Genomic DNA, 24,623 nt, shown 5'->3' on the forward strand with positions numbered 1-24,623 from the left:
AACTTCAGTCACGGTGCACAATCGTGTGAAGGCAACTGAAATGCGCGGTGCTTTTTGCAATCTCACCATTATGCTGGAGTTTGCCAGGTTCAGTGTGCCCACATGAATTACAAAAGACGTAAATCTGAAAAACTTCTGCATCGGCAAAACCAGGTTGAAAGGCGAGACGAGGAGCACCCTTTTCTTTTTTTTTTTTAAAAAAAAAAACGTGATGGAAACAATACCGGCGCACACCTAACGCTCTCATTGGCCGGCTCAGGTCAGAGCTTTACCCTTGCATTGAGAGCCCCCTCGCATTTCGCTGTTACGGCGAAGATGAGCCGCTCCCGCGGACGCGGACGAGTAGTGAGTGACTGACTGTGAATCAACAAATGACTTACGCAGAGCGTACCTGCGCGAATTATGAAAGGAGCTCGCCACAAAGTGACGGGATATTACCTGAGTATTTTGATACAGTATTGGGAACCTGTTGCCCCCGGTGGCTCGTTGCGGAGTAATACTGTAATTATGGTTTATTCGGTTCCTCGCCCCAAGTTTCCACCGCAGTTGTAAAAACACACATAGAAAAGTTAAAAAAAAAAAAACAGGATTGGGGTAATATGCAGTCACTTGAGCCGTACACAAAGCAGAGTAATGCGAAGTAGTGTGATGTGTTTGGCCTGCGGTAACAGTGCGGCATAGCGGCGTTGTGCTGCTCTTCCATTACTTTCAGTGAACTCATACACGAGGTGCAGAGCGGCCATCTCTACTACATCTACACGTGTACTCTGCAGAGGACTGTGAAGTGCATGCCAGAGGGAACTTGACGTACCAGTAGGTAGAGCGCAGGAGAAATGATTGCTTAGAGGCCTGTGTGCGAGCTGTCATTAGTTTTATCTTGTCATCGTGGTCTTCACGGTAGCGGTACGTAGGGACCTGAATACTGTATCTAGATACATCGCTTAAAATTGTGTCTTAAAACTTTGTAAGGAGGCATCCAACGGACTGTTAGCAAAGGTACGAGCGTACGGAGTAGGCTGCCAGATATGGTTGGTTGGTCGGTCGGTCGGTTTGGAGAGAGGGGACCAAACAGCGAGGTCATCGGTCCTATCGGACTAGGGAAGGATGGGTAGGAAGTCGGCCGTGCCATACCGGCGTTTGCCTGAAACGATTTAGGGAAGTCACGGAAAACCTAAATCAGGATGGCCGGACGCGTGTTTGAGCCGTCGTCCCCCTGAATACAGGTCCAGTGTGCTAACCACTGCGCCACCTCAGTCCGTCTGCCAGATACGTCTGTGGCTTGAAGACTTCTTAAGTGACAGAACCCAATATGTTGTCCTTGATGGCGTGTTTTCATCAGGGACAAGGGTATCGTCAGGAATGCCACAGGGAAACGTGAGAAGATCACTGTCATTTTCTGTATATACAGTACATATACGATCTGGCGGACGGTGTGGTCAGCAGTCTGCAGTGGTTTGATGATGATGATGATGATGATGATGATGATGATGATGATGTGACGCAGTGGTGTACGGTAAGGTGTCGTCGCTGAGTGACTGTAGGAACATAAAAGGTGGTAGTTAGCTCTAAACGTAGAAAAATGTAAGTTAATGCGTCTGAATAGGAAAAACACTCGCGTAATGTTCGAATACAGCATTAGTAGTATTCTCCTTGACACAGTAAGTTCGATTAAATATCTGGGCGTAACGTTGCAAGCCGATATGAAATGGAACGAACACGTGAGGACTGCGGCAGGAAAGGCGACTGGTCAATTTCGGTTTATTGGGAGAATTTTAGGAAAGAGTGGTTCATCTGTAATTGAGGCCGCATATAGGACGCTGGTGCGACCTATTCTCGAGTACTGTTCGAGTGTTTGGGATCCGTGCCACGTCGGATGAAGGAAGACGTTGCAACAATTCAGAGGCGGGCTGCTAGATTTGTTACCGGTAGGGTCGAACAACACGTAAATCTTACGGAGATGCTTTGAGAACTCAAATGGGAATCCCTGGAGGGAAGGCGACGTTTTTTTTTTTTTTTTTTTTTTTTTTTTTTTTTCGAGAAACACTGTTGAGGGAGTTTAGTGAACCGACATTTGAAGCTGACAGCCGAACAATTGTACTGCCGCCAACGTACATTTCACGGGAGGCCCATACGTAGACATATAGACAGTCTTCCTTCACTCGCTCTATCTGAGAGTGGAACAGGTAAGGAAATGAACTGGTAGTGGTACATGGTAACCTCTGCGACGCACCATGCGGTGGCTTGCCCAGTATGTATGTAAATGTAGACAGCAGCATGCTTTGCCAGTCTACAGGCGTGAATTAATTCGATGCACCAGTATGAAGCAGAGGGTTAAAAATGAAACTTACAGACAGCACAACCTACCGGTGTTATCCGAATTCTGTAAACCATTAGGAGACTTGAAACTTCCTGGCAGATTAAAACTGTGTGCCGGACCGAGACTCGAACTCGGGACCTTTGCGAGCAAAGGTCCCGAGTTCGAGTCTCGGTCCGGCACACAGTTTTAATCTGCCAGGAAGTTTCATATCAGCGCACACTCCGCTGTAGAGTGAAAATTTCATTCTAGAAACATCCCCCAGGCTGTGACTAAGCCATGTCTCCGCAATATCCTTTCTTTCAGAAGTGCTAGTTCTGCAAGGTTCGCAGAAGAGCTTCTGTGAAGTTTGGAAGGTAGGAGACGAGGTACTGGCGGAATTAAAGCTGTGAGGACGGGGCATGAGTCGTGCTTGGGTAGCTCAGTTGGTAGAGCACTTGCCTTCGAAAGGCAAAGGTCCCGAGTTCGAGTCTCGGCCCGGCACACAGTTTTAATCTGCCAGGAAGTTTCATATCAGTGCACACTCCGCTGTAGAGTGAAAATTTCATTCTACATTAGGAGAATTCTCTTTACCAGTGGGACATGGCCACATAGTAATAACATGCAGATATTCGCATTGGTTCTCTGATAACCTACCGTTGGGGACAGAAACAGCCCAATGTCAGTGAAAGGGTTAAGACTGCAGGGGCAAAGCTAAACACTGCAATGCCCTCGGAAATCTGCTGCCTTATGACACATGCTAGGAGCTCAGCCGCTACTTAACTTCATTTTGTGCTGAACACTCGTCAAGCATTACATGTTTGACTCTACGCAAGTAGTGGTCGTATGCTGGGGAGCATGATCTGTTTAGTATGATCCTGTGTATTATTGTGGCGCGAAACAGTGTCAGATGTCTCTCTTTCTAGAAGGACGGAATGTGTCCTGTGGAGCATAATCTCGGTTTGCAACATACTGTGGGTGACCAGCTGCCGCCATGACTAATTTAGAAGTAGATACCCTAGATGTAGCGAGGCAACTTAAATGAATAAAGGCGTCTTCTGGTCTAGACTCTACATGAGCTAGGTTTCTTGCCGAGTATCCTGATGATATAGCTCCATTTTTGGAAATCGTATGTAACTGGTCGCTCGACGAAAGATCTGTACCTAGTGTCTGGAAAGGAACAAGTGACACAAATACCCAATGAAGGAAATAGAATTAATACGCTGATTTATAAACCCATATCATTGACAGCGATTTGTTGTAGAATTTTGGGACATACTGTGTTCATAATCCAAAAATATCTTGCAGAAAACGATCATTTACACAAAACCAGCACTGGTTGAGGAAATATTGTTCTTATGAAACACAACAAGCTCTTATTCACGCAATGTAATGAAAGCTATCGACAGGGGACTTCAAGTTGATTCCATATTTCTAGGTTTCCCAAAGGCTGTTGACACAGTACCTCACAAGCACCTTCTAATCGAATTGCGTCCCTGTGGAGTATCGTGTCAGTTGTGCGGCTGTATTTGTGGTTTCCTCTCAGGAAGGTCATAGTTTGTATCAACTGACGCGAGGCCATAGTGTAAAACGAAGTTAGATAGGAGGATTCCCAAGCAAATATTATAGGCTCCTGCTGTTGTTAATCTATAGAAACGAATTAGGAGTCAATCTGAGCAGCCCTCTTTGCAGATGATGCTGTCGTTTACCGTCCAGTAATATCACGGGAAGATCTAAACCAAATGCATAAGGATATACACATGTTTTCTGCTTGGTGTGAAAAATGGTAGCTGATTATAAATAATAAAAATTGTAACGTTCTCGACTTGAGTACTAAAAAAATCCGTTAAATTTCATCTACACGATAAATCACACAAATAAAATAACTATGGCTTACGAGCGACTTGAACCATCACATAGGCCGTGTTGTGGAGAAAGCGAACTAAAGACTGAGTTTCTCTGGCAGAACGCTTGGAAGGTGAGACAAATGTGCTAGAGATACTTCCTACACTACACTTTCACGGCCTCTTCTACAGTGTTGCGGCGCGGTATGGGGTCCTTAACAGAATGTGAAGCAGGTATCTGCACAGCTCTTGAAGAATAAAATTCTCGTGAAATCCAGACCTTTAGCTGCTTAAAGGCGTTGATAAATATCAACGGGGACAGTAGAAAATTGTGCGCCCCGCCCGGGACTCGAACCCGGGACCTCTTGCTTACATTGCAGACGCTCTATCCGACTGAGCCACCGAGGACACAGAGGATAGTGCGACTGCAGGGACTTATTTCTCGCACGCTCCCAGTGAGACCCATATTTCCAACTTACTGTCCACACACTACATTTGTAGGGCCCCTGTCCACTATACAAATTAATCGCAGCAGTCAATCTATCGATTCCCCTAAGCGTTTGAGCAATGTGAGTGCGTCCGCACTGAAGAAGATCGTTGGCCGGTAACCTTACCTATATGAAGATGGTAGCTGTTCTTTCGGACATGTCCGAGCGTCTGACGTGTAGGTAGGAGGTCCCGGGTTCGAGTACCGGTCGGGGCACACATTTTTCAACTGTCCCCGTTGATATTTATCAACGCCTGTAAGCAGCTAAAGATCTGGATTTCATCATAATTTCATCTTTAACAGAATGGATTGACGGAGGACATTGAAAAAGTTCATAGAAGGGCATTTCGTTGTATCTCGAAGTAGGGCATAGAGTGTCACGGACATGATAAGCGAGTTAAAATAAAGACGTTTTTCGCTGCGACGAGATCTTTTCACAAAATTTCAATCTCCGACTTTCTTTTCTGGACCCTAAAATATTTTGTTGGCCCCCATCTACATAGGGAGAAATGACGGTCACCATAGAAGTAAAATAAGGGAAATCCGAGCTCGGACCGAAAGATTTCAGTGTTAATTTTTCCCCGCGTGCTTTTGGAGCGTGGATCGGTCGTACAAAAAATGAAATGCATTCGCAGTTGCGAATACGTACAACCATCAGCTGTCTGATGGAATAGGCGGCAATGGAAGTTTGTGCCGGACGAGGACTCGAATCCGGATTTCCCACGTTATGCGAGCTCTCGCCTCAACTGCTTTGACTGTCCGTTCACGCCTGACAGCCAGACCCAGGCTTCCGTATGTTGTCGTTCGTGCGTCACAAATTGCACTCGTACGCGGGGGCGGGGACATTAATTGTAAGTCGCTTCCGGGTATCGGCGTATGAATACGACATTACAGTGCCCGTGTTGTTAAGAAGTGCGGTGCAGTGTTCCTTATTTATTCGCCAATAGCAGGTCCTCGAAGCGTGAGCAGTCTTGCTTGGATGACGGCATATGGAAGTTTGGTCTGGCCGTGCACAGCTAGCCGAAGCCGTTAAGGTAAAAACGCGCGTAATGCGGGAAATCAGGGTTAAAGTCCTGATTCGTTACAAAATTTCACTGTCGTCATTGCAATATACAGCCGATGTTGGCTCATATTCGAAATTGCGAATACATTTCGTGACTTCCTAAGTCGCTGCAGTGAATTGCATCATACTTCTTAGCAACACAGACACTGCAATATTGTATCGTTGGGCGGGAAACTAGTTATGTGAACCCTCTGCTAAATACTTTAGGGTGAATCTCTCTCTTATCGTTTATACCACCATGGTTTGATAATTCTTTTTTAATTTTAAGAACATAGTCTGATGCGCTTCCTGTCGCCGCGTAGCGTGTAAACTTCATTCTGTGTGTGAGCGCATTTAACTGTTTGTGTGACTTACTTTCTGAGGCAAAGACGGAGAACGAACCCACGGACGTGGGAAACCTCCTAAAAACCTCACTAGGGTCGGCCGTAGTACCAGATTGTCGTTAATGAAACCAGTTCGTGGATTCGATGCTCTGGCTCACTGTCAGCTCCTTGCCTTACAAGCTGATGCGCCGCACGTTCACCTCTACGAGCAAGTCGAATTCTGTTCACAGTGACTACTGTTTTTGTGGTTCCAGAAGATATCTCTTCGTAGTTACGACTTCCAACAGCATTTTGTCGCGGGAATTCGCCTCAGCTCTCAAGTCTCCGTACACACTGAAGAGGACGTGAAGCACCAAGCAAGAATTCTCTCTGTCGTCAACGCTAGGCACACTTAAGCGAACGACGTGCGGTCGTGTTCGATTCACAGTAGCTTGTGTTCGCTCCTCTTCTGCTGGTTGTCGGTCGGCACTAGCAGACCAGAAAGCTTTCGCATACTGTTTTTGTCGTTGTCGACTAAGTTGCATGAGCGATGGAGTGATATAAAGAGCATGCAATGTTTCTGACAGAAGAATATAGATGTCACAGGTGCTTCTGGGCACGAAGAGATGTGCAACACCAGTGGCGAGGTAAAGACGATAAATTCGGAGATGATTGCACGAGGCAGCAACGAAATAGTAAGTAGAAGTTTTGTAATTCGTTTTATTAAAAAGGAAAAGCACAGTAAATTTCATGGCTATTTTCTTTTGTCCATATTGTATACGACGCCCATTTTCTAGTGTGTTTTCTCTTTGTACTATACCATTTTTATGTCTTGTTTTCGATGTGTGAGGTTCTGCTTTGTTTTGTTCACTTTACTGCAGTATATTAAAAACTTGCAATTTTTAGTTAGTTACCGATTTTTATATGCAATTAGTTGAGATTTTGAAGAACTTGTACTTACAGTTCCCATATGGTCTGTTTGTGCAGGCTTTTGCGAAACCTTTTATAATAGACAAGCCGGGCGGGGTGGCCGAGCGGTTCTAGGCGCTAAAGTCTAGAACCGCGCGAACCCTACGGTCGCAGGTTCGAATCCTGCCTCGGGCATGGATGTGTGTGATGTCCTTAGGTTGGTTAGGTTTAAGTAGTTCTTAGTTCTAGGGGACTGATGACCTCAGAAGTTAAGTCCCATAGTTCTCAGAGCCATTTGAACCATAATAGACAAAACCAGTAATTTTCCATGAAAGTAAACAAAGGCGTTTATGTATCTATTAGCGAACCTGACTATACTTCCATTTCCTAAATGTGTAGGACATTTGGATACTTGTCTTCATCTTCTCTCTCTCAGTCCATCTCTTTTTCCACCCTCTCCACCCCCTATCTCTTCCTGTCATGTCCTACCTCCCTCTCTCTCCCCCTTCCCTCCCTCCCTCTCCCCCTCCCTCCCTCTCCCCCCTCCCTCCTTCCCTCTCCCCCTTCCCCTCCTCCCTCTCTCTGTCTCCCTCCCCACTCTCCATCTCAGTCTTCCTCTCTCCCTCTCCCCCCTTCTCCATCTCCCTCTCCTCCCCTCTCCCTCTCCCACTCCCCCATTGCCCCCTCTCCCCCTCCTCTGTCTCCCACCCCCTCTCTCTTCCTCCCCTGTTTCTTTCCCTCTCCTCCTCTCTCTGCCCCTCCCCACTCTCTCTGTCTCCCTCTCCCCCCTCTCTCTGTCTCCCTCTCCCCCCTCTCTCTGTCTCCCTCTCCCCCCTCTCTCTGTCTCCCTCTCCCCCCTCTCTCTGTCTCCCTCTCCCCCCCTCTCTCTGTCTCCCTCTCCCCCCTCTCTCTATTTCCATCTCCTCTTTCCCCTTGTCTGAGCCGACTTCCTCACCCCCACCCACACTCTCTCTGTCCATCTCCTCTTCCCACTCACTCTCTGTGACACTGAATCTTGTTTGTTGTTATTGCCAACGAAATCTTGACTGGAAATTGAAATCGCTTAAAATGAATGGGTAAAATTGTTGGGGACGTTGGTATATGGGTACGAGAGAGACGTCTCTAGCTGCTGAATCCATTAGTGCAGTAGCTTCAAAGTATTTCGTATAGTTTTAATCTGCAAACGGATAAGGTTACAAAGTTTCGGACCATTCACATTCCATAGTAGTACTCTAATCTTACACGACATTTCTGTTTTCTGTTAAAACAGGTTGCAAGGATGATAACAAAACAGCACGTAGTTCTGTTTAGAATTTTTTTAATATTCTAATTATATGCTGAAATAATGTATGTGGGAGACACAATTTCTGTAATGGATTAATTGCCCTGCTATCTGCTACAAAGAACGAACCCCACATTTTCACAGCACAACTTAGCACAGCATTTTCGTTCCCCCTAGTTGATTTTAACAGAGAATATGTAATATGCACGCTGTAGTTTAAAAAATATTTAATGGTATGGCCCGAATGGTTATTAAAGTATCTTGTAGAAAGTTGAAGTAACTTTGCGAGAGTTTTGGTAACAACGTTAAACGACGACGTGTCTCTATGTATTAGTACAGATTATGCAGATTAAAATTAAAAATAAACGGAAGACTTGGCCGCTCTCGTCGGCTACGTTCATCGTAGCTGTAATTAAACGTTGACGTGTTACTTACGTTACAGATTTTTGATGATAAATGGAAATTGTTTATCCTGGATCACGCTACCCGCACTCTTACATAGACAGCAGATTTTTATCAAGTGACCTATGTGACAGGTTGTATGTATGTAAAATTTTAGAAAGCATTCTGTAATTGGAGCACTGCGATCGGTATAATGTGCTAAGAATCAGATAAAAAGTCTCGATCGCGTTTTCAGATTTTTTATTTGTTAGTAATCAAGGGCCGAAACTGGTTGCTAACAAAAAAATCTGCAAACACGATCGAGACTGTTTTTATGTGATTTTTAGGTTGTACGTATGGTTCACATTTAATTAATTATATTTTATTAACATCGTCTTCCTTATTCGTTCTGCAACAAAAGTCCTCGAAGTGGTCCGTGTTTGTCATTGCAGACTCCGGAGACTGTAGGAGATATAGCAGCTATTGAAATGCAGCTATTGAAATAGCAATCGGTAGCACAGATGTCTTCAGTTGCTAATAATCAGAGTGCAACCTTTCTTCAGGTTATGTTGGCCTTCGGTAATCAGTGTTTTGCTTTTAAATTTCCTCCTCAGTTCTGTTGAGAAGCAAGCGAAAAGCGTCAGCGGACATACGACACCCGGCAAGAACAGTGACACAACTCATAAATGGGATTCTTCAGAAAACTGGACTTCAACATTTACTTCTATCAAACTTTTATTGAAATAGCGTTAGCTTCCTTTAGATTTCAAGTAAATATTATTGGCAATAAATTCCATTATATTTTTCGTGCGCGTTGGGACACATGACACATTTTTCGGCAACATAAACTAAAGATGGCGTTATTCGACTTGTCACTTTTCTTGCCCAGGTGCTGCTACATGTGAAATGTTTTGGAGTAATGCTAAGGGAAGCTAGAGCTGCAACTCGGTGTTAAGTGCACTACCTTCCCGCATTTTTACTTACTTCGTCAGACCGTGCTCACTCAATGCAAAATAATCATCGCCGAATATCGAAATTTTGTATGGTTCCTGACTGTATGATGATGTAGCCTTTGTGGCGATTATTATCGCAGTAGACAGTAACGCAGTGTTCGTAAGCTAAGTTCCTTATCTCGTGTTGTCTCCAGCGTAAATGGATTTTTAACAGATAGAAACGGAAGGTAGTGGACACTGACGGATTGTCTGTGAATGCTCATTCGCTTCTGTACGCTTCTTTACGCTGCCGTGTAAAGAGTACATCAGAATTTGGGACTATCCGTCACCATTCATTTGCAAGCTTATGGGACGTTCGACATTGTAACTGCTTCGGCAGGCAACACGCAACGCGGTTGGGTTTGTGGTGTGCCGATTTGCACAAGAAAGACGCGTTCACACATGGGTGACGCGCCGCTGGAGCGCTGACGGCAGCGGGAAGAAAGAGAACGTCAGACGTGCAGTGCGACGCCAGGCGCCGGTGGTGACGTAGTGGCGTGTGCGTAGCTTGCAGGTGTTCGCCAAGGCGCCGCAGAACCCACTAACAACAACAGTTCAGAAGGCCTCCTCCAACAATGGCCGAGTGTTGTGTGTGTGTGTGTGTGTGTGTGTGTGTGTGTGTGTGTGTGTGTGAGCATCGACGGGATGCATTACGACGACTCCGTCGGCTGCCTCAGTGTACAGTGCACAACAGAACTAAAGGATCACTTTTCGAAATCCCGTAAGTGCCTCCCATTGCGGCACATTTCGCCCAACGGTGCCTCCAATCTTCTTCTGTAGTAGAGCGAAAGCGTGGCGCACTGCGACGTCAACCTCGGGCTTGACGTCCCTCCAAACAGCAAATTGGTCAACACTTGCGAAAAGAAAGTTTGTGTGACGTGTAATGATGTCACATTTGCACCAAATTTCACAGCTCTGCCCAACGCCACCGCGGTCGTGTCACAGGATGAGAAGGTCTCGCAGCCCTTCTTACCCACATTTCACCTCTTCTTTTGACGTCTCAGGGACGAAAGTCAGCGTCCGCATCACGCGGTTTTGTTGCAAGTGGCCGAGAAAAAGATTTCAGATTAGCTTCCGCTCAGAATCGTCACGAAAGGGCCAAAGAGTGTGGCATAAAGGGCATCATCAAACAACGCCTTTCCTTGAGGTGTCGATTCCCACACATTTCGCGGTCTAGAATGAAAATTCGCAGTTCGATGAGAAGCAGAAAGATGTACTTCGCATCCTTTGTCAGGAGGGCACTGCTGACAACCTCGGACGTTACAACACGTCAGGGTCCACCAACCATTCCCCAAGACTTGGCGTGGAGCTCCGCAGGAAGAAAGGGCGTTATTGCTTCAACATGAGACTGCTAACGGTATTCACAGCATGCTCCGTCGTTGTCACGGTTGTATTGCTGCCAGGGGTGACCACGCCGCATAGTGAGCACATTAAACAGTTGTCGGAATGTGTGTGCAAATCTGTTAAGTTGGAAAAAATGGACAACATTTTCGTCTACTATTATTGCCTATTGCAGTTGTTTATTTTCTATATTCCTTACATTGTTTCTGGTCTGCTATCACTTGTTTATACTGTTTTGTTGCAAAATAAACGCAACCTTGCACAATTTCCTTTTCTTGCTTTTATTTTCGACACCTGTGTATTTCAATTGCAGATTTATCACTTTTTTGGTAGACTCGTGGAAATTATGTATGTATTCTTCAGTATACAACCGCAGTTTGGATCAGTACGAGCCGGCCGCGGTGGCCGAGCGGTTCTAGGCGCTACAGTCCGGAGCCACGCGACTGCTACGGTCGCAGGTTCGAATCCTGCCTCGGGCATGGATGTGGGTGACGTCCTTAGGTTAGTTAGGTTTAAGTGGTTCAAAGTTCTAGGGGACTGATGACCTCAGATGTTACGTCCCATAGTGCTCAGAGCCATTTGAACCATTTGATCAGTGCGTGCCTTCAAGGACTTGTACAGATTTTGTTGAAACTGAGTGAAAAACTTTGTCGAAATCTGTGAATCCCAGGCAATGGTAGTCGAGTTCTTTGATATCGTTCACGACATGGAAAAGATAGGTTGTTCTATATTCACTTTAATAGCCATATGTAAGGGGAAGGAGGGTGGGGCGGCGGCATACCCGAACTCCGAAAATAAAATTCCGGAGGTTCTTCAATAATATTTTCAGAGTATTTTGACATAAGGGGTCCATGGTATGCGGTGGTTCGTTACAGTGCAAATGTCGACGGTATGAGTGGTATGTCGTGTTTAGAAACAAACTTGCTACGTTCACTCACAGTTCTTGCTTTTGCCGTCAGTAATGCCGACTTCACTGTTGGCCCTCATGCCTGCGTTCAGTACTGCTTCGTTGTTTTCCAGGTTTTTTTTTTTTTACCGGTATTGTTCGTGGTACGTTAACAGTGACAGGGAGAAGTACGGATAGCTTCGCCGATGGAGGCTGGCTGAGATGCATCTCGTGTATGGCTTCAGTACATGGAATGAAAGAACGGCACGACGACGCAATGATGAACTTTTGGTGCTGCGACATCGATCACAGTAGAGCACTATTGCGTCTGCAACTCACGGAGTAGCACAGGTAGCCATCTTAACCGGTATACCCTGGCCTGTTCTCGCCGTAGATGTTCTCGGAAGCATAAAGTACAAGGAGCCAGAACAAAGTAATTTTTAGTTTACTTCAATTGTACAACCTTAATTAACGATCTTTTATAAAAGATCGGTAACTAAGAATTTTCTTTTGCAATAAAAACTGGATTTTTTGTTCAGTATGTAATTAGAAATAAGACGAAGTTCATTTTCGTAAAAGTGACAATTAGTTATGTTAATTAGCTTATATTTGATGAATTTTATACTTAAACGACGTAGGCCTTCGAACTGACAGGAAAAAAAAAGAAAAAGTAACGACCGAAACGAGACTAGGCCTGGCGATTACCAGTCTCGTGCGCGTTATGTACTCTAGGCTTCACGGAAAGGCTCGTAGAACAAGCACCTTTGTTTAAAAAATTGATTCCGTCTGGAATCGAACCCAGGGCCCCCATACAGCGAGCGAGAACTCTACCGCAAAGCCACACTGCTCGTCTAAAAATGTGAGCCTTATTTTAGCATGTTAAGCGTGTTTGGAAAAAGTCAGAGTCGCTTTTCTGGGGAAGTTTTGAGAGTTGCAAGCAACGGCTTTCGGAGAGGCATCTGTACCATAAATCTAAAAAAAAAAAAATAAGTATCAAACTTCGATTTCCGTGCGTTCGCGTTGTGAGTGCAATAAGTTTGTAAACACACTCGCAGCGCATACCGCAGACACCTGCTCAGTTGTGCAGATATGTTCTGTGAAATGCGGATACAAAGAAAAAGAGGGGTAAGAAATCAAAGGAAACGCAACAGTGTTCGTTTGCGTGGTCATTTTCCACTGCAGCTGTGGTCTATCCATTATTAGGTAGTTCTTTCGTCTTAAGCTTACCACAATTGCTAGGCGGTTACAACTGAAGCGCATCTGCTCACAGAGGTCCAGTGTGGACTGTAATTATCGTATGGCAGCGAAAACTGGTAGACACGCTAGTGCGTTAATGCGGAACCGATTTACGCTGAAAAAAAAATAGTTCGAATTTGGCCCCCAGGTTCAAATCTGGCGCTGTAAAGCATCCCGACGTCGTTTCCGGTGCTCATATTGCACATTGTGTAATTTAAAACGGCTGAATGAATGTGTTTTCATTTGACATTTTATATTATGTGACCGATGGTAAATAATAAAATCAACATAATACCTTTCGCACTTTTTTTGACATTTTCTGTCCACGTCACATTCATAATCCATTACATATGGAAACATTTCTGTACATCTTTGTAGCATTAACACCGCCAGTTTTTTGCAGCGTAAATCCGTTCCGCATTAACGCATTAGCATACCTACCAAATGTTTCTGTCGTACAATAATTACAGCCCTCATGGACCTCTCTGAGTAGCTTCACTTTTAATTATAACCGCCCGGTAAGTGTGTCCTTTCAACAAAAGCTTTGCGCGTTTATTTACAAAGCATCGTCAGTGGTCCTTCTGTAAATATGGTGTACACAGTAAGCTCTACATCTTGCTATTCACAGATTAAAAACAGTTATTCTTTATAAGAATTTTGGAACACGTATTATGTTCGAGTATAATGACTTTTCTGGAGACTAAAAATCAACTCTGTAGGAATCAGCATGGGTTTCTAAAAAGACAATCGTGTGAAACCCAGCTCGCGCTATTCGTCCACGAGACTCAGAGGGCCATAGACACGGGTTCCCAGGTAGATGCCGTGTTTCTTGACTTCCGCAAGGCGTTCGATACTGTTCCCCTCAGTCGTTTAATGAACAAAGTAAGAGCATATGGACTATCAGACCAATTGTGTGATTGGATTGAACAGTTCCTAGATAACAGAACGCAGTGTGTCATTCTCAATGGAGAGAAGTCTTCCGAAGTAAGAGTGATTTCAGGTGCGCCGCAGAGGAGTGTCGTAGGACCGTTGCTATTCACAATATGCATAAATGACCTTGTGGATAACATCGGAAGTTCACTGAGGCTTTTTGCGGATGATGCTGTGGTATATCGAGAGGTTGTAACAATGGAAAATTGTACTGGAATGCAGGAGGATCTGCAACGAATTGACGCACGGTGCAGGGAATTGCAATTGAATCTCAATATAGACAAGTGTAATGTGCTGCGAATACACAGAAAGATAGATCCTTTATCATTTAGCTACAAAATAGCAGGTCAGCAACTGGAAGCGGTTAATACCATAAATTATCTGGCAGTACGCATTAGGAGTGATTTAAAATGGAATGATGATATAATGTTGATCGTCGGTAAAGCAGATGCCAGACTTTTATTCATTGGAAGAATCCTAAGGAAATGCAATCCGAAAACAAAGGAAGTAGGTTACAGTACGCTTGTTCGCCCACTGCTTGAATACTGCTCAACAGTGTGGGATCTGTACCAGATAGGGTTGCTAGAAGAGATAGAGAAGATCCAACGGCGAGCAGCGCGCTTCGTTACAGGATCATTTAGTAATCGCGAAAGCGTTACGGAGATGATAGATAAACTCCAGTGGAAGACTCTGCAGGAGAGACGCTCAGTAGCTCGGTACGGGCTTTTGTCGAAGTTTCGAGAACATACGTTCACCGAGGAGTCAAGCAGTATATTGCTCCCTCCTACGTATATCTCGCGAAGAGACCAAGAGGATAAAATCAGAGAGATTAGAGCCCACACAGAGGCATACCGACAATCCTTCTTTCCACGAACAATATACGAGACTGAATAGAAGGGAGAATCGATAGAGATACTCAAGGTACCCTCCGCCACACACCGTCAGGTGGCTTGCGGAGTATGGATGTAGATGTAGATAAGTTTGGGGTACAGTTTACTTACGTTACGCATTAAGTTTTCTCCATTTTCGGCTTTTACGAACCCGCTTCTTCTGGCCGCTCGCACTCTCTTCCCTCCCCCTCGGGCGTCAGCGGACGCCTGGGGTGTATTCCGCTCACCCCGGGGCGCTGGCTAGCGCATCCGCAGCCCGATCACCTCGACAGTGGCGAGCCGCTGCGGCTCTGGTCCGCTGCCTTTTCTGCGGGACAGCGGCGGCGGGACCTGTTGCGCGGCGGGCGTGATGGCCCGGCTTAACACTCCCAGATCTCCGCCTTGCAGTCACGCCACCGCACTGACACCGGCCGACGTCTCAGGGCTCCACACTTCCGCCATCTCCTCTCTCGACCACTCTGCTCGACTGAGTTCCGACGCCGAAAGACCGAGCGAGTGGGATCTTTTTGCAATCGCTTAAGTAACCAAAGTATTCTGTTAACTATTTCGTAAACAGTTCTTACGAGCTGAAACAAGTAAAACGCATTTTTATAAATTGCTCGTCACTCATCATCATCATCATCATCATCATCAGTGTTCTGCCAAAAGGCAGGTTTTCACATGGTAGTTCTCCAGGTTGTCCGGTCTTCTGCCATCCTCTTCAGGTCTGCATAATTTCCTCTTCCCTTTATGTCGTCTATCATCTTGTATCTCCTTCTTCCTCTCAGTCTTCTCCCACAAACCAATCCTTCCAAAGCATCTACTAGCAAGCACTCCCTTCTCAATGAATGTCCCAACCAGTTCTTTTTCCTTTCTCTTACAACCATCAGCAGACATCTTCTCTCACCAACCCTTTCCAATACTATTTCATTTCTCACTCTCTCCATCCAGCTTATTCTCTCCATTCTCCTACACATCTCAATTGTTTCTAACCTTCTTTCATCCCATATTTCTGCCCCATATAGTGCCACACTCCAGACAAAACATTTGCTAAGCCTTTTCCTTAGTCCTCTATCTAATTTGCCACATAAGAGTCTCCTCTTTCTGTTGAATGCCTCCTTCGCTATGGCAATTAGAGTTTTCACCTCCTGGTGACATCTCAAGTCTTCAGTTATTGTGCTTCCGAGATATTTAGATTCACTTACTTGGCTAATGGTAGATTGTCCTATTTTAATATTGGACAGTCTGCGTCTTGTACTGATGACCATACTCTTTGTTTTTGCTGTGTTTATTTGCATCCCATATTCCACACAAGCTTCATTCCACACAAGCATCTTTGAACATGTTATTCACTGTCCGCTCACTTTCTGCCACTAATACCATTTCATCAGCAAATCTTATACATTCTATTCTCTTTCCACCAATACATATTCCTCTTTTCCCATCTAAGCTTTTCGCAATAATCTCTTCAAGGTATGCGTCAAACAACAGTGGGGAAAGACAACAACCTTGTCTAACACCTCGTCCAATGCTGCTTCCTTCTGACATTTCATTTCCGATCCTTATCCGTACTTTCTGGTGTAAATATGGATTCTGTATCAGTCGTCTCTCTTTCCAATCTACTCCTTTCCTCTTCAAGATATCCATCAGCGTGTTCCACTGAACTCTGTCAAAAGCCTTTTCTAAACCTATAAAAACAGCAAAGATTTCTCTGCCCTTTCCCATATATCTTTCCCCTATAGTTCTTAGCAGCCAATAGCATCTCTTGTTCCTTTTCCTCTTGTAAATACGAACTGTTCCTCTGCAATCCCTCTATCCAGCTTGCCAAATAACCTTCTGTTCAACACTCTCAGCAAGACTTTAGCTGCATGAGAAATTAGACTGATTGGCCGGTGCTCTTCACATTTTTTAGTGTTTCTCTTTTTGTCTGTTGGTATCATAACTGTTGCAGCGAAGCCCTCAGGCCATTCCCGTTTGTCACTGAAGCAGTATAAGTAACTAAATACCTTTTATAAATGATAGAGCGCAGCAATCCGTCGTCCTTTTTTTGCAGGTTTTATTACGCAAATCCAGATTTCGGCTAGTGCCTACCCATTATCAATGCTCTATTTTTTAAACTCGATGCATGTTAGTTCCCTGTTAAGGCATCAGCCACAGTTCTTTGAATTCTACTCACTAAATGCCGTCTTAGTGGTAGGTGACTTTAGTATGTACGTAGCTTAGAATCTTTTCCTTCTAACTTTTTCTGCTGGAAAGTTGGCAATTACGTCATAGAAGTCTATACGACTACAGTATTTTCGATTGAAAAAAAAAGTGCCATTGTAGTTCTCGACTTGTAGTCAGGTTAAGATAATTCATAATTACGTTGAAGCTCCTCTCAATGACGCGACCGAAACGCACAAAATCAAGAAAAATCTAAACGCTAGAGTGAATTCATATTGAACAAAGAGCCGTAAGGATCATAAACATGTCCAAGCAAAAGACTCTTCTTTTGGAATTTACGCAGACTGCAGAAACATTCTTAGGCGTGAAATTTCAGAAAGGATACTGTGTTCACAAATTTCATCAAATTTGTCAACTAAACTTTTTACAGTCGTGGAATTGCCTTTTCGTAGATTGTAATCAGATGATGACTCCAAAACAGCAAAACGATGTGATTGATGTCTCACGTTTTTGCAACAAGTATAGATTTTTTGTAGACAAGTGTCAGTGCACACTAACATTGGTTTTCTGAGTTCCTGGTGCAATTTTAGCGTCTCGTCTGCAGCCTTCTTTCCAGGCATCATTTCGTCTTCCTGATACTTCTACTGTTTTCCACAGGAATGCCCATCCCCAAATCGAAGCGTGCCATCATCAAGTTAATCTCTCTTGTCTTTCAAAAAGAAATTTAGAGTTCTCATCTTAATTGTACACATTCTGAAGCTCCCTCCAAGAACCTGTAAGTACTTTTAAATTCTTCTAAGGTAGTACTACGATTACACTATTCCAGCAACCAAAACAAAATGCTGTCGAGTCATTCTGATCAAACATGAATGTTCACCTGTTTACATTACGTATTTAAAAAATGTAAAAGTTTTTGGAAAGAGAGCCGCCTCCAAGGACGGGCTGTCGCAGTTACATGATTAAGCAATCGTGAAAGCCATGTCTTTGTTGTAAACACGTACGACCTTATCTCGAAGGAGAGTATTAAAAACTTTGTGGAAAAACCCTTTTTTGATTCCAGGGGGCCCAAACAGGATATCTCCTTCATCCCCAATCTCAGTCTGCAACCAAATTGTCCAGTGACTGACAACATGTGGTGACAAACTCCCGTGTACAAATATCGTAATTGACATCACTATCTGAGGTATTTTGTGAGAATAATCTTTGTTTACATGCTATTTCAGCGGTTAAATAAGTGTCAGTACCTGTGACTAAAATCTCTAATTGCCTAGGAATGGAAAGACGAAAAAAATGCAACTCTTACCACAAAACACACCAAGTTTTGTCACTGCAATGGCGCTCTTATCCAGTGCGGACCGCAGCCAGCCAGCTAGTACCTTCTTACATGGCTGCGCCTGGGACACCATACCACTGGGCTGCCCGCGCTGGTATAGCAACAAATCGGGCAGCTTGATTCGCGGTGTGATCATGGTTACGTCCACAACACTTCCTACCTCGTTTTCGCCGTCCTCTCACGTCTCCATGTCGAGACCCATCTCACCGTGGTGATTGACGTGACCGCCTCCTAACTGTATTACTATGGCATAAAACGGTCACCCAAGCACAGTTGCAGGGTGCCTATTGACGCCTTCCAGGAGCAACAAAAATTTGATTTTTAGTATCTCATATAATTATTGATCGTATTTCAAAAAATTAAAGCTCTGTCGTAATCTAGTGATTCAGGAGTACATTCTGACGTTAAGGCTTTGACACAAGTCGAATATTAAAGTTACAGACCGTATATAAGTTTTAAGGCGGTGTAACTCACAGCACGCAAATTACCCGCACTACATTCATCTAGTATTTGAGGATGAGAGCAATTAAAGACTTCCAAACAAAATTTACACATCATTTTAAACCTTTTCTAAACTTTTTATCGCTTACAGCTCTACAAGATAATGAAAGGAAAACAGTTTATCGCTTAGTACATGGTCGTTGTCCATGTCTTCCAACTTCAGCATCAAGCATACCGTTTTAATTTATTATTTTTTTCCCTTCTAACTCTATTCGCTACCCTTTTTACAGACAGTATTTACATAGACCTCTGAGGATACCTACTCAGTTAGGTAATTGTACGGCACAGAAATTAATAAAAGCAACATATTAAGTTTTCTTGTCTCCAATCGTGAAGGTTAACACAAACTTATTTGTAAAGCAACCAGGCGTTTGAAGATTCTTTTTAATATATGAGAGTTTGATTCCTTAAAGAATCGGTAGGGGGGAGGGGGGGGGGGGGGGTTACTGGCGAGTTCTGTATTCTTACAACGCTCCCAAGCCACCACCAGTGGAGGGTGACTTTATATTTTCTCCGCTGAGCTGTATGTATGATTAAATGAAATTCAGGCCAACGCGCGTGAAATAATGAATCAATCTCTCTCCATCTCTGTATCTACATCTCTTTCTCTCTCTCCCTCTGCTTCAATCCGTCAGGAAGTTCCAGTTGATCACACATCGCTGCGATTAGTTCGATTTACAATCGGATAAAGATGTTTGCCGTTTCCTTAGTCGTGGGTGCTAGTATACACCGCTTGCGGCTTTATGTATAGGAGGTTCAGTCCGTACCAATAAATCAGTTGCATTAAAGCCTGGTCTACACCAGAGCGGGCACAACCGAACTAGCGTCAGCCAACTAGAATGCTCTCTGACATAAACAGTAGACGATCGCGAATCACCTGCGTTCGATCGTTTTCGGTTTCCAGTCATCTGTGTTCGCTCGTATTCCGCTGGTTCTTAGGCCTTAGCGAACCGTCAAATGAAGTTCACGGTCTCTTCGCGTCGTATCCAGTAGTACAGAAAGCTTCCGTCTGCTATCTTGTCTATTTTGGTTGTTGTTAACACCAAGTTGCGTGAGCGATGGGGAGATGAGAATGTACTGTTGCTGATACAAGACAATAGATACTCTAAGTGCTTCTGGCATCCAAGACATTCACAGCACAATGCCGAAGGAAAATGAATGTGGTTTGTGGATAACTGCCGAAGGACCCAAAGATCAAAATACGAACGTAAGACGATAACTTCAAGAGCCACTTGCATTAGCGGGGACGGTTGAACAAACACGGAATTTGTATTTCTTTTAATTAAAAAGTAAGCGCTCTACATTTACCTGAAAGGATCAAGAGTGAAAACGTATCTATTATGGCGATTAAAATTAAAAATATGCCAAAGGCCTGATCATTCTCGTTGCTTACCTTCATGGTATCTGTAATTACGTGGGTGGTGCATCAATAGTATGTTGGATATTTATCGATGATGGTTTGACTGGGATTATACAATCTGCCCTACCAACAAACAGTGGAGCAGACTTTTTCAAGTGTTGTCGAAAAATCCGTATGTTTCACATTTCGGTAACGATATTTTACTGTCAATATCTTTCCTAAGCGTACTTCAATAATATCCTTGAAGGGCGTGGCATATGTCACTACAGACATCAGAAACTGCAGCAGATACAGCAGCTATTGAAATGGGAAACTGTCAGTAACGCAAACGTATCCTCTTACTAATAAAATGCAAATGGTAGCCTTTTTCCAGGTCATATTTGTCTTCCAAAATTGGTGTGCTGTTTTTAAATGTCCTCCTCATTTGTAGTGAGAAGCCAGCGAAAAGTATGAACCGACAAACGTGCAAAGTTTTGCACTGATGTTGAGGAAATCTGGAGCTCGAATTCAGTGTTAAGGTATTACCTCCACGCATTTTGCGTTTTCGAACAAGTGGAGACACCTAAATTCTTCTTTTCCTACGCCACTTTTTGGTTGCTTCGTCAAAAACCGTGCTCTCGTTATGCAAAATAATCGCCGCGGAATGTCACGAGTTTTGCATCGTGTCCGCAACTACGAGGTGTGTTCAAAAAATTCCGGAACATTCGTAATTTCGCGCCAATGGTGCGTTGGAGCGAGACACGGTTGGCATTCCTGCACACGCCTGTGTTTATTGTGTAATTGCCGGAAGTTTCATTGTTGTATGTCTGTTAGTTATTGTTCCATGGTCTGTTCAGTAGAACTTTGTATTGCGCAGTCTGCGAATTTCGAGGTGGCAGGTTTAGAGGAGCAAAGCGTCCGCATTAAATTTTGCGTGAAACTAAAGAAAACCTCTACAGACACACACCAAATGATGCAGAAAGCCTACGGTAATGAGTGCTTAAGCCTACTCGGTGTCACGAATGGTAAACACAAAATGGCCAGACGGAAGTTAATGATGACCCTCTTTCAGGACGCCCTCTGACGTCTAGCGACGACGCTCACGTCAGGAACGTCAACGAAATTGTGCGCGCGAATAGAAGACTGACAGATTGCTGAAGAATTTCACGTTACAGTTGGATCGTGTCATGAAATCCTGATAGAGCATCTTGGAATGCATCGTTTTGCCGCCAAGTTCGTCACACGGCTCATGATTCAAGACCAGAGAGACCTTCGCCTCGCAGTCTGTGAAGAGCTTTAGGTTCGCACAAATGAGAGCGAGATGTTCATTAAGAAAATCATAACTGGTGATGAGACGTAGGCCTAAGGTTATCACGTTGAGACAAAGGTACAATCTTCACAGTGGGTCTGGAATGGTTCTCAGAGATAAAAAAAAAGCTCAGGTCAGGTCAAATGTCAAAGCCAAGCTGTTAGTTTTCTTTAAAGACTCCTGCATCACGATAACGCACTCGCACATTCATCCTTGTTGGTGCGGACTATTGCACAAAAAACGAAATCACTGTGCTGATTCGTGCTCCGTACTCTTCACACCTGGCCCCTGCGGACTTTTTTATGTCCAGAGTTGCAAACCCTGTTGAAAGGACGAAGATTTGCAGCCATAGACGAGATAAAAGAATATTCGCAGATGGCGCTTTGCACGACCAGCAAGGAGCGTACGAAGACCGCTTGCGGAAGTGGATACGGCGTTGGGAGCGGCGTACAATTGTGGAGGAGAGTATTTCAAAGGTGACCGTGCACAGCAAGTAAAAGGTGAGCGTAGGAAAGTTCTGTGGACAAACTACCGGAATTTTTTGAACGGACTTCGTTATGGCGTTGTATCCTGATGCCGATTTGTAACGCCAAAAAACAGTAGCGCAGCGAATATAGGCTTTGTCATCTCGTGTCGTCTTCCGTGTTGACTGATACAAGCGAATGGCGCCGAACACTGGCTACTGTCTTCCAGTACTGGTCGGCTCATTTCCGCCTGCGTTCGCTCCGGTGTAAACCAGCTGAGCGCCGTGCTACGAGAGCTGATCTCGCCGGCCGCGTGTGCTGTGTGCGCTTATCTCGAGCGGCTTCCCTTATCTCGCCGCGGGTCACGGCAAAACATTTCCTCGTTTGTCGCGCGGCCCTGATTACTGGGACGAGTTGCCTAGGATCCCGCCGCCGGCAGCTGGCGCAGAATCGCCGCATCTACATCCACATCTGCACTCTGCGAACCACCGTGAGGTGCATGGCAGATGGTACGTCCCATTGTACCAGTCGTAATGGTTTCTTTCTGTCCCATTCACGTACGGAGCGCGGAAAGAACGATTGTCTGAAGGCCTCTGTGCGTGCAGTAATTGTTCTAATCTTATCCTCACGATCCCTGTGTGAGCGACACATTGGAGATCGTTGTATGTTCCTAGAGTCATCATTTAAAGCCGTGTCTCGAAACTTACGTAACAGACGTTCTCGGGATAGTTTACGTCTATCTTCAAGATTCTTCCACTTCAGCTCCTTCAGTATCTCTATGACACTCTCCCACGGATTAAACAAACCTATGACCATTCGTGGTGCCCTTCTCTGTAAATATTCAATATCCCCTGTTAGTCCTATCTGGTACGGGTCTCACACACTTGAGCAATACTCTAGGATGGGTCGTACGAATGATTTGCAAGCGATCTCCTTTGCAGACTGATTGCACTTCCCCTGTAATCTACCAATAAACCGAAGTCTACCACCTGCCTTACCCACGACTGAACCTATGTGACCATTCCATTCCACATCCCTACAAAGTGTTACAATCAGGAATTTGTATGAGTTGGCCGATTCCAACAGTGACGCATTGATATTATAGTCACAGGATACTACGTTTTTTCGTTTTGTGAAGTGCAAAATTTTACATTTCTGAACATTTAGAGCAAGTTGCCAATCTGCATCATGTTGAAATCTTATCAAGATCTGACTTAATATTTACGCAGCTTCTCTCAGATAGTACTTCATTATAGATAACTGAACATCTGCAAAGAACCGGACTGTACTATTAATATTGTCTGCAAGGTCATTAACGTACAACATGAACAGTAAGAGTCCTAACACACTTCCCTGGGGCACACCCGAAGTTGCTTCAAAATCTGACAGTGATTTCCCATCCGAGATAACATGCTGTGTCCTCCCTACCAAAAACTCCTCAATCCATTCGCTGCACGTACCTTATTGCCTTCATCCAAAGTTTTAATTCGGTATTAATTCGAAAATGATTGATTTGTAATATCAAACACAGGGATGTTGTAGTAAAAATAAAAATGTACATTTGCCATATACTGCTAGAGAACACAATTTTGCTCAACAAAAAGGTGAAATTAAAAGAGAAAAAAAAACGAGGAAAAAGTGCATCGAACATCATGGTAGTAACTCGTCTATCTTATAAAAAATTTGTTTATTTTATTCGTAAACAACTTTCACATTTATCAATAATAATAAAAATCTCTTGCATTTGACCATGATGAAGAACGTTCTATTGAGTACAAATTAACAACAATAATTGTACATATTTTTTATATTAGCGCAAGTAAGCTACCTGCATCAAAGTAATTGCTTTGGTCACATGAAAGCGCAGATGTTACACGATCAACTAATTTTTATTATTTATAAAATGCAACATATTTTTAAAGCTGTAAAATACACAATGGGCTACACTGAATGATGTGCGGTTCTAATTATGTGCAAAACGAGGAAGAGGGAGATAGAGATATCGTGGGTTGCCAATTTCTCTCACACACATTAGTTTGTGTTCGTTACCTCACCAATGCTAACACTACTACCGGTACTACCACTTCCTAATTCGTATTTGTAGTGTACTAACAACACTACCGCCTCGCGGCCTGAGGCGCCTTGCCGCGGTCCGCGCGGCCACCCCCCACCCCACCCCACCCCACCCCACCCCCTTCCCGTCGGAGGTTCGAATCCTCCCTCGGACATAGGTGTGTGTGTGTGTGTGTGTGTGTGTGTGTGTGTGTGTGTGTGTGTGTCTGTGTTGTCCTTAGCGTAAGTTAGTTTAAGTTAGCAGTGCGTAAGCTTAGGGACCGATGGCATCAGCAGTTTGGTCCCATAAGACCTTACCACATATTACCAATTTACTAAAACTACCAAACCGTAGTTTTGGTAGAGCGCGGCAGGAGGCGCAACAGTTTCCGCAGCCACTGCTGTCATGGTGCGATTATCACCACAGGTCCCACGGAAAAACAGGTGAATCTTCCTCACAGCACAACACTGCATCCGTGACGCGGTGTGTGTGTTTGGAATACCCTTCGCATGTATGACGGCGCATCTGGACATAACCATCGACGTGGCGTAACAAGAATCGTGATTCACCTGCCCAGGCGACCAGTCTCGATGATCCTGTGCCTATTGTAGCCATAACTGACCATGTCGTTGGATCAACATGGGAA

General features: G+C 44.3%; 1 non-coding gene across 1 annotated transcript; it reads left to right on the plus strand.

Moving 5' to 3' along the window:
* Positions 1–2,723: 2,723 nt before the first annotated feature.
* On the plus strand, positions 2,724–2,798 carry Trnas-cga (transfer RNA serine (anticodon CGA)). Its single transcript has one exon. It is a non-coding gene; the product is annotated as a tRNA-Ser (tRNA).
* Positions 2,799–24,623: the final 21,825 nt, after the last annotated feature.

The sequence above is a fragment of the Schistocerca cancellata genome, chromosome 10 (genome assembly GCF_023864275.1).
Source record: "Schistocerca cancellata isolate TAMUIC-IGC-003103 chromosome 10, iqSchCanc2.1, whole genome shotgun sequence".
In the NCBI taxonomy this organism is placed as follows: Eukaryota; Metazoa; Arthropoda; class Insecta; order Orthoptera; family Acrididae; genus Schistocerca; species Schistocerca cancellata.